Source organism: Heterocephalus glaber, unplaced genomic scaffold (genome assembly GCF_053883595.1).
Source record: "Heterocephalus glaber isolate CG9 unplaced genomic scaffold, H.glaber_assembly_v1.0 deba00000122, whole genome shotgun sequence".
In the NCBI taxonomy this organism is placed as follows: Eukaryota; Metazoa; Chordata; class Mammalia; order Rodentia; family Bathyergidae; genus Heterocephalus; species Heterocephalus glaber.
This window is the reverse complement of record NW_028258138.1, coordinates 80,322,041-80,332,110: the sequence shown is the minus strand read 5'-3', so window position 1 is coordinate 80,332,110 and position 10,070 is coordinate 80,322,041.

The window sequence follows — 10,070 nt, the reverse complement described above, 5'->3', positions numbered from 1 at the left end:
AGCCCCCTTCATTGGTGAGAACCGGGCTGCATGACTGCAAGGTGGTGACTGGTACTCTGGGGCCTCCCAGCACAGGTTGGACCCTGGTTGTCCTTCGGGGCCAGCCGGGTGGGGGCAGAGGGACAGTGGGTGTCCAAGAGAGGCTCCCTCCCACTCACCCTGGGGCCCAACAGGTCATTCAGACGTTTAGAAGCATTAGGAGGTCGCCTGGACCTGTCTGCTACAGGACGGCAGTGGCTGGTCAGAGGCCATGTGTGCCCTGCAGGGTGGCTCCACCCTCCCCTGGCCCGGGTTGGGTCAGACCACACTGGGCTGCCAGGCTGGGGCTCGGCCTGGCTGAAAGGGACAGTCGCATGGCCCGGCAGCGCTGGGCTGGTGTCCACCCCCGAGGGACCAGCTCCTCAGCCTCACAGGTCGCAAGATGTCCGGGGGGTGACCAGGCTGCAGGGACAGCTGCTGCGGTCACAGAGAGGACAGGGAGGGCTCCAGGTTGGTGGGGCAGCAAGCGCAGTGGGGTTAGGAGAGCTCAGCCTCCTGGTGGCTGAGCATGATGCCAGGCAGTGGTGGCAGTGTGTCCGCCTGCCGGTGCCATCTGTGTGTGCCACGCTCTTCCTGTCCTGCAGGGTGACTGGCAGGCTGAGCCCTGCCCTGAGCAGGTTCCTGCACACACAGATGCTGAAGGAGTACCTGCTTCACAGCCTGGAGGCCGGCGTCTCAGCCCCTTGTCCGAGCTGCCGGAAGCAGGTTTCCGGGAGCCATCCAAGGCAGGCCCTCACCAGGCCCCACTGACCTGGTCCTTGCTCATGGCCACTCGGCTGCACTGGGGCCGCTGGGCCTGGAGGAGGGCGCTGTCCGCGAGGCCAGGCCTGTGCTGCTCCCTGGCGGAGAAACAGGACCATAAGGATGGCTCAGAGTGGCCTGTCCCCTTCCTGGCCACGTTTCTCAGCACCACAGCTGGGGCTTCTCTCAGTGCCCCTGTGCTGGAACATTCAGGTAGCCCCAGCTGCTGCCCAGTGAGAACAGTTGGAAGAGCTGTGTGCTTCTGGCATGCTGCTTGCCTGCATTTGGAGTTGATGTTTAGCATCCTGCTAAACAGGAAACCCAGCTCCCTGTCAGGCTTCAAGGGTGCACTGCTCTTTGTGAGTACTGCTCTCTGCTGTTCTGGCCTCACTCAGGGCCTGTGGCTCCCCAAGGCTTCTCTTCTTCTCCCCACCCCTGGGTAGCAGAGCTGGGTGGGGAAGGAGGACACAAAGAGCCTGCTTCCTGCCCTCAGAGGCACACCCGCAGTTGCTGACATGGACGTGGCTATAAATGACCACTTAAAATGGGAAGAACTCGTTCTGTTGGAGACTCAGATAAGGCTTAGCAAACACGGTGAAGGGGGCAGCAGCAGTTTCCAGCTGCTGGGGTCCTGGAAGGCCTCCAGGGACAGTCACTGTCTTATGCCACTCACCCCCATTGGGGACAGTGACCTCCGAGATGTGAAAGGATCCTGCTAAGCAGAGAACTGGAGCAGCAGAGAGCCTGCCTTGTCTGCGTCCCCAGAGGCTTCTGCACTCATGCTGGGAGGGAATCATGTTTTACAGAGCTTTCCAGACTGGCTCATGTTTCAGGAGAGACAGCCCCAGCCGCAGTGACAAAGGGAGGTCTTCATTTTCTTTTGTGGCACTGGGGGTTCAACTCAGGGTTTTCACATTGAGCGATATCCCCAGCCCCTTTAATTTGTTTTTTTTGCGGGGACAGAGTCTCATTAAGTTGTTAAATTGCCCAGGGTAGACTTTCAATCCACCTGGCTCAGCCTCCCAGAGCCCTGGGGTTACAGGCATGTACCACACCCAGCAAAGGTCCAGGTAATTTTAGAATGAGGTTTTGCACACGTGCAGAGAGTGGAAGCCAGGCCGGAAGGGTGCAGACTGGAAGCATAACCTGGAAACACTGCCGCTTGTCCACTTACTCAGCAGATGTGTGGTTCCAACTCTGCAGGGCGCCAGGGACACAGGCTCAGGAGGCGCTGGGTGGACTGAAGAGCGGAACTCACTTATTAGATGAGGAAGAAGCAGAGCTTGGACAGGAAGGGGAGGCCGAGCTCACCCGTGGCCAGGGTGGGCCAGGGCGCAGGGACACTGCGTGGGACACAGCTGCCCTGCCTTCCTTTCCTGTGAGCTGCAAAACCTGCAGCTCCCCCTGCTCTGCCCCAGGAGGCTGGAAAGATGTGGTTTCCCAAGTGGATTTCAAAGCCATGTACCCAGTGCGGCTGTGTCAGGAAGATAAATGACTGTGCTTAATGAGGCCTGTGCCAGAGAAGCCAGCTTTGCAGAGCTAACATCCCAGAGCTCGAAGCCGGTCCCCGGGGTGATCTGACACAGCCTCCTTCTCCGCAGCCTGAGAGATGATAACGCTTGGGGCTTCTCATGGAGCCCAGCCTTGAGGCTGTCTTTTGAGGAGCCTGCACTTGGCTGGGGTCCCCTGGTATCTGCAGGGGGGCCAGAGGAAGATCCCCTGCCCCCCACCTCTCCCATTCTCTGCCCAGAACACTGTGACTCCTGCAGGAGGACAGCTTCGGGGTGTGTGGAGCCTGTAAAGAAAGCGGCACCTAGCCTCGGGGGACCCAGCCTCACTGTCTCCAAAGCTCCCAGGGTTCGCAGGTCTTCAGAGCCCAGGAAAGACGGGTCCAGGCGCCACCTCCTGGCAGAGGCAACACCAGGCAGGGCTGGGGGAGCTGGGGCCCTCCTCTGGGGTTACAGGAGGCTCTGAGCTGGGAGAAGCCCTGAGGCTTGTGCTGCTGACCCAGTCATTTCACAGGAGGGGAAACTGAAGCCTGCAAAAGCAATAGGACAGAATCGGTGGCAGTGCTGAGGCAGAGGAGCTGAATGAACCTTTCCTGAGGGCTGAGCTGGGGACTCAGAAAAGCGCTTTCTCCTCACTCCCAGGTGCAGGAGCCCTGACAGGGCTCCCCTTCCTCAGGAGCCTGCAGTGGCCTTTCCCACACGTGCGTGTCGTGCACAGATGCTCAGCTGGGCTGCACGCATCAGGAAGAGATGCCGTCCTGTGCTCTGCCCACTGACGCAGCCCTGAGGGCGATCGCTCCTCTGTGGACAATGAGAGGAGGGCCAGAGCCAGGAGGGGCCCAAGGAGAGTGGCCAGCAGCTGACCGTGGTCTCCATGAGCTGTTCACAAACGCTGGGCAGTAGCATCTTTGGAGAATTATCATCCCCGTTCTGTGGGGCACAGCAGCAGCAACTCTGCACACTCGTTACACAGCAGGCAGCTAGAGCTCTCTCCCCACTTAATGTCCTAATGGCCCCACATCTTCTCTGATTCCTTATCCAGCTTGGATACCTCCTAGGAACCCACTCACTTCAGGAACGGCCTATCACCTGCAGGAAAATCACTCCTGTGCTGCCACAGTCTCGCCTAAAGGATGCCTGCTGAGTCCCGACGGTGGCACCTGGCAGCCCTGGCCCCTCCATCATCTTCCACCTGCCATGGCTGTGTCCTCAGTCCTCGCTTCTCCTCGGGTCCCTGAGGGGTTCTCTCCTCCTCCCCGCGAGGCCCCTCAAGGAGACCTGGAAGACGCTGTGGTGCTGCTGATCACGGGTTCCTGGTGGCGCCTGGCCCGGTGCCGACTGCTACACAAATGTTGTCTCCAGTCCCGGGAGCTGTGTGAACGCTGCCCCTGCAGGGGTTCCATCTGCGGCAGTGGGGCCTGGGCCCATGCCCTCCACTCTTTCCGGACCTGACACAGGCTCCTGGCCTCCCTGCTGCAGCCCCGAGCACCCATACCACCCCCGGACAACAGCAGCATTATTCTTCAGTGATTTATCCCCACAACTGCACTTAATTTGCATCTTAATATTTTCTTCCAGGAAATCATTTTCATAATTACTACAGGTTATTTTGGAGAATCTATTCCAGCTGAGTTGTCCAGCCCTTCATATTTCAAGTCACCCCTCTCCTCCCCCTGGACCCACCTGACAGCGGCTTCCATCCCTCGCTGCCCAGGGAGCCCTGGAGGTGCTTGGGGACATGCGTTGGGCTTCGGCTGCCATCACCAAGTCAGCAATGGACTGTTCCAAGGAGCTTGACCCCGGTCCAGTGTTACCTGTGTGATAGCAGGGGTGACGCCTGCTGAGCCCCAGCTAACGGGGATTTGTGACCCCTGCAAAGGGGCTGCACGCATCAGGGTTGATGTAAAGATGACAGCTCTCTTTCCCAGTGGTCATTATTTTATGAGCAAAGTACCCTTACCAGCATTCACCACAGTTGGGGCCTCGCAGATGTGGAATGCCATCTGGATTCCCATGTTCAGAATGTCAGCCATGCATTCAGCTATACAGGTGTTGCATTGACACAGAACTCAGAGCATGAGCACAGGGGCTGTCTCCCAGGGGAAAGCACCCAGCTAAAGGAGGGCGGCTGCCTGTGGTGGCTCTTTAGGCTCGGCTACTTCAGACTTTCACTTCAGCATCTCTGAGCAACAGGGCTCCAGCGGGGCTGAGTTCTGGTCACCCTTCGGTAATGGAGGCAGCGAGCTCTGGAGTGGGTGCCATGTGGACATACTCATCATGGAGAGGAGAGACAGAAAAACTCTTACTGCCTTGTAACTGCTCCTTAGCTTAGCTGGGAAACACGGCGGCCTTTATAGCTGTCCCCAGGGAGGCCAAATGCCAGCCCCACTCGGGCCACCTCCCTCCATGCAGACCTGGCCCAAGACACAGCGCTCCTGTCCGGACCAGACCGGAACGAGCTCAAGCCTAGGCCAGGCCGGGAGAGAGGACGTAAGCCGCTCACATCCCCACCTTCTCTGCCTGTCCCACGCACAGGCTCTTGGACACCAGGATCTGTTTCTTGGGAAAAACAAAACAGAATACTCCAAACCTTTCTTTAAAATGAGAAGTCCTTTCCCCCGGTTAAGCAGTTCCAGATCAGCTGGGTCCTACATTTGGGGCTGCCTCCTGGGTGCTGCCGAGTCCCTGCAGGATCACCCTGGCTGACAGACCATGCAATTGGACCTCTGAATCCTCACTCCTGAACATGAGCAGAAAGCCAAGCAATGCCAGGTAGCTGGCCAAAGTGAATGAAAGAGCCAAACAGACAGGAAACTCAATTCCAAAGGAAACAATAACAATTCAGGGAGCAGAAGAGAATTTAAAACCACCAACCTGTAAATAGTGTCCTCAGAAAGCATCCTGTCCATCAAACAAGAACAGGATGTTATAGAAAAGGAAAATAAGCAAAAAACAAAAAAAAAAATGTTAGAAATTACAACATTATTGCTGAAGTAGAAATTCAGTAGCAACAGTAGAAGATAAAAGAAAGCTTCCAGAAAGTAAAATGGAAAGACAAAGAAAAGCATAAAGAACAGATATAGAAGGCCAACCAAGGAGGTCTAAATCCTGTCTCCGGAGTTTCCGAAGAAAAGAGTCATGAACACAGAGGAAGAAGGTTAAGGAGGAAGAATATACGAAAAGCTTCTGAGGCTGATTGACACTGCAATGTTAATGTGTGGCCTTGTAATCGGAGAGTCCACTCAGTGGGCCGGGCTGTGGCCCCACAGCAGAGTGCAGAGGTAGGGAGGGTTCTGGAGTAATTTGAATTTTTAGTTTGTAAGTATGTGGGGTTCTGGGTTTCATCTCCATGGCTGAAAGAAAAAATATCCACTGAGTGACAATAAATTAAGAAAATGGATCCATACGTACACACGGTGTGAGAGCTCACCATACTGACAATGAAGAAGACGCTATAGGCTCCGGGGAGAATAAAACAGCACATCTACAACGAGATAGAACTAGAAGGCCCATAGCAGCCACAATGCTAAGGGATAGGGGAGCACCGGACTCAAATTCTGAAGGCAAAAGATGATCGACTAGGAATCTGCACCCAACCAAACTGTCCCCGGAACCAGAGTAGAGACAAGACACTTTCAGATATGTAAGAACTCAAAACTATTTCATGCAAATCTTTTCCTAGTAATTCACCTTTAAGGTATGTTCTAGAAAAATAAGGAAGGGGCCGGGGATTTAGCTCAGTGGTTCAGCCACCTGCCTCGCAAGCGCAAGGTCCTGAGTTCGATCCCCAGTACCCCCAAAAAAGGGGAGCAATTTGAAAAAATAGGATTTAAGACTAGGTCCAGTATGGGCAAGTAGTTAAGGGATCCCAGGATTCCTGAAACAAGTAGCCAAACAAGATAGGAATCCCAGAAAGAGGTCTCTGGGGAAGATAGAGGCTCAGTAGAATACATCCGTCACAGAGGGCTCAGGAATAATTTGAAATATGATAAAGGCAACTGGTGGAGTAAGCATGAAAGAAAGCTAATGAGAAACCCAGGAAAACAGGAAGCTGCAACTTCAGTCACCATGTGTACGCTGTTTGAATGAGGAGCACAAATGACTCATGTGGTCAGGATAATTGGATTGCTCTTCCTGGTTTTCAGCTGCTGCTTCATATTAATAAGTAATATGAGGAAGATGAAATTATGTTTTCAGACCAAAATATAACTGTTTTGAATCTTCAAAATACAGTAGTAAGTTAGACAGAGTCAGGGGAAGAAGGGATGAAATCAACAGGAGGGAAAACGGGGTCTAGTAAGAAGCCAAGGAATAGGATTCACAGTAGATGAGAGAAGAGATAAAGGAGTTTTTCCTAAAGTGATACAAATGGCCAGCAGAGAAATCAAAAATAGGAGTTTGACAATGAGAAGCTTATGATGGTAAGAGGTAGAATCAATAAACTAAACAGTCTATTGTAGCCAGAAATAAATCCTGTGTGGGGTTGCTAAATCAAAGGGCAGAGTGGGAAACATTATTCATAGACATAGACAAGGGAAATAACTAAATTGCGGGTAGAACTGGGGATCAAATGGTTTCACTGACACATTTTCAATCTATATCATCTTCTTTATATTTTGAAGCAAGTTTAAAGAAAAGTTGCAAAACGTAGTCCGCATACTTGCCCTGTACCAGTACTTTACACCATCATAGCTCAGCGCGTTAACACTGATGCACCATCCCGAATCCCATCTGGATTTCTCCAGGCTCCCTGCTGTTGTGCTTCCTTTGGCAGCAGTCCACAGCTCTTTAGTGGTCATGCACCCTGTCCCTGTCTATGTGGGCAGTCGCTCCTGTCTGTCTCGTCTTCCATGGCTTTGGGATATTTGAAGGGCACTGGTCAGCTACTGTGTGGACTGATCTCAATTCGATTTTGTCTGCTGTTTTCTCATTATTCAATTGCAGTTTTCAGCAAGAGGGCTCTGCGTGATGCTGTGGTGCGTGTCAGGCACACAATGCCGAGAGTCCTCCGGGGTCCTTGGTCACCTGGGCAGGCAGGCCTTGTCTGCGGGTTTCCGGTTACTGTGTTTCTCTTGGAAACTGACAGCTTTGGGGAGATAGTTGAAAATAGGCCAACGCCCATTCATTCTGTTTCTCGCCCAACTTCTGCTGACTCTAGCTCCGGTGAGTCACTCCTACCTGCAACAATGTTGCCCTGGTCTGATGCCAGATTCTTTCACCCCCTCCCACGCACTCACTGAAGCTTTGTCAGGAAGAGAAGTCCCTTTCCCCAGGTTCAGGGGCTTCCAGTTTAGGATGTTTGATTTAGGATTTTTTTTTTTTTTACTTGACTTGCCATAAAAATGATACACACTTAGTAGAGATTGTGCTTTGAATTTTGATTTTTTTTTCCAGGTCAGAGATATTTTGTAAAATGCTCTCATGCATTTCTCGGCCAGGCTACTGACGTGTGTTGTGCTGCTGAGCTGTGAGGTGGATAAGTGGGACATGTAAATGCATTTTCAACTCGCAGTGTTTCCAGCTGAGGTTCACCAGGACACCACCGTGTGCTGAGGAGCACTGTGCATCCTCAGTGTGGGCCCTGGATGCTCGCTCTGTCCACACTTCAACGCCGTCCTCCCGGCCCTCAGGGTCAGCAGCTTCTCCAGCTTGGCACCTGTGTCCCTTTGGTGACCCTTATTGGTTTGAGCACTTTTTACATTCTGTAACCACAAGATGTTCCAGGCTCATCTTTATTTTTTTATTTATTATTTTGAGACAGGGTCTCTCTAAGTTGCTCAGTCGCCCAGGTTGGGCTCAAATTTGCAATCCTCCTGCCTCAGCCTCTCAGAGTGCTGAAATTACAGGCCTGTGACAACTTGTCCAGCCTCCAGGATCATTTTTATTTTCCTTTCCCCAGTCCTGGATTCAACTATTTTTCCAAGAAGATCTGGTTCCTGTCATAGAAGAATGATGGAATAGCTATCCACCTATCTATCATCTATCTCTATCTCTATCATCTATCTATCATCTATCCACCTGTCCATCTATCTATCCACCATCATCTACCCTGTATATATTGCACACCATCAGGTCCTTGTGATTCTTTCAGAGCTAGCCAACACAACAGAGCTCCTCCCCCTATTCTCCTTGGTAATTTGCTCTCCAGTCCTGAGAAATGAGGCTTTGATCATCTGCACTGTGTTTACGTATTTGTTTAATCTTGGTATCACCAGTAGACATTTCAGAATTGCTAATCCATGCCACTGTGAAAAGTAAGCTTATTAACTATAGTACAGTATATTCACTTTGTCTTGGCCTTATGTTATCCAATCAAAATATTGTTTTGCAAAGTTACTTAGGCTCTTTTATATTCACCCTCTTCAGCAAAGTTATATTGTTTATTTGCAACTCAGTGATGTGAAATTTTTACTATTTGTTTCCCACCATGGGTTCCTCTCATATCCTGATTACATTTTAATGTTTATTTGGGTGATGGGGCCGGGGATTTAGCTCAGTAGTTCTGTCACCTGCCTTGAAAGCGCAAGGTCCCGAGTTTGATCCCCGGTACTAAAAAAAAAAACCTATTTGGGTGATGGCATGTGAAACTGAGGTTCTAAACTAGAGCTTTACAAAAAGGTGCATTTGAGAAATGTTGCCCCCCACCCCACTCCATCTGTCTTCCCCTCTCTTCCTGCCCAGCCCTATGGAATAACTGGGTTTCCTCAGATTGCTGTAACAGGGTGCCTGGTGTGAGGTGGCAGAAGTTTATCACCCGTGTTCTGGATCCTGGAAGGCTGGAATCAAGGTGCAGCTGACGAGGTCCCCTCCCTCTGAATCCCTTCTCCTCCTTGTTCCTGTTCCTTGTGGGCAGCTGTGTCAGCTCAGCCTCGGGCCCGTGTCCCTGTCTGCACATGGCTACTTTCCCTCTGGGCACCATCGCTGCACTAGGGTTGTCCCTATGCTGGCACAGCCTCATATTAACTGACTTCATCAGCAGAGGTCCCGCCCCCAACAAGGGCTCATGCGGGAGCACTGGGAGTTAGGGTTCCAACATGGGCTTTCGGGAGGGACACAGCTCAACCCAGAACAGTCAACTATGCCTTTTGTTTTTGATTTGTGGTATTGTTTTTGCACAAAAAATACATATGCAGTATGATAAAAAAAATACAATGAATGCTTAAATTTTAAATAATTTGTTACAGTAGCAGATACATTGATCTCCCTCAAAATCCTCCCCTCCCTTTGAACACACTTATCCCATTGTTTTTGCCACTTCCAGAAGCAGTTCTGGAGTCCTTTTTCTTTCTTTCTTTTCTTGCCATACCAGCAATCAATCTCAGGGCCTTGTGTTTACAAGGCAGGTGCAGCTCCACTGAGCTCAATCCCCAGCCCCTGGAGCCTTTTTCTCTAGGGTAATCAGATGTGCTGTCTCTCAATATCCTGATTCAAAATGCTTCTCTTTCTCGGTCATTTTGACTTTGCGGAAGAGCCAGAAATCACATATGAGGACACAGCATCATGTTTTTATTTGAAATTGCCATACTGTGGCCAGGTGTGGTGGTACACACCTGTAATCCCAGCACTCGAGAGGCTGAGGCAGAAGGACTGCCTCGAGTTCAAGGCCAGCCCGAACTACATAGCGAGACCCTGTCTCAAAAAACAAAACAAAACAAACTAAGAAACCACCATACCAGAAGCGATATGTGACACAGAGCTTTGTCTTGATGAAGGGTGAAGTTATCTACCATTTCTCAGTCCATTTTCTATCTACATCATTTCTTAAACACGCTAACAAGCCCA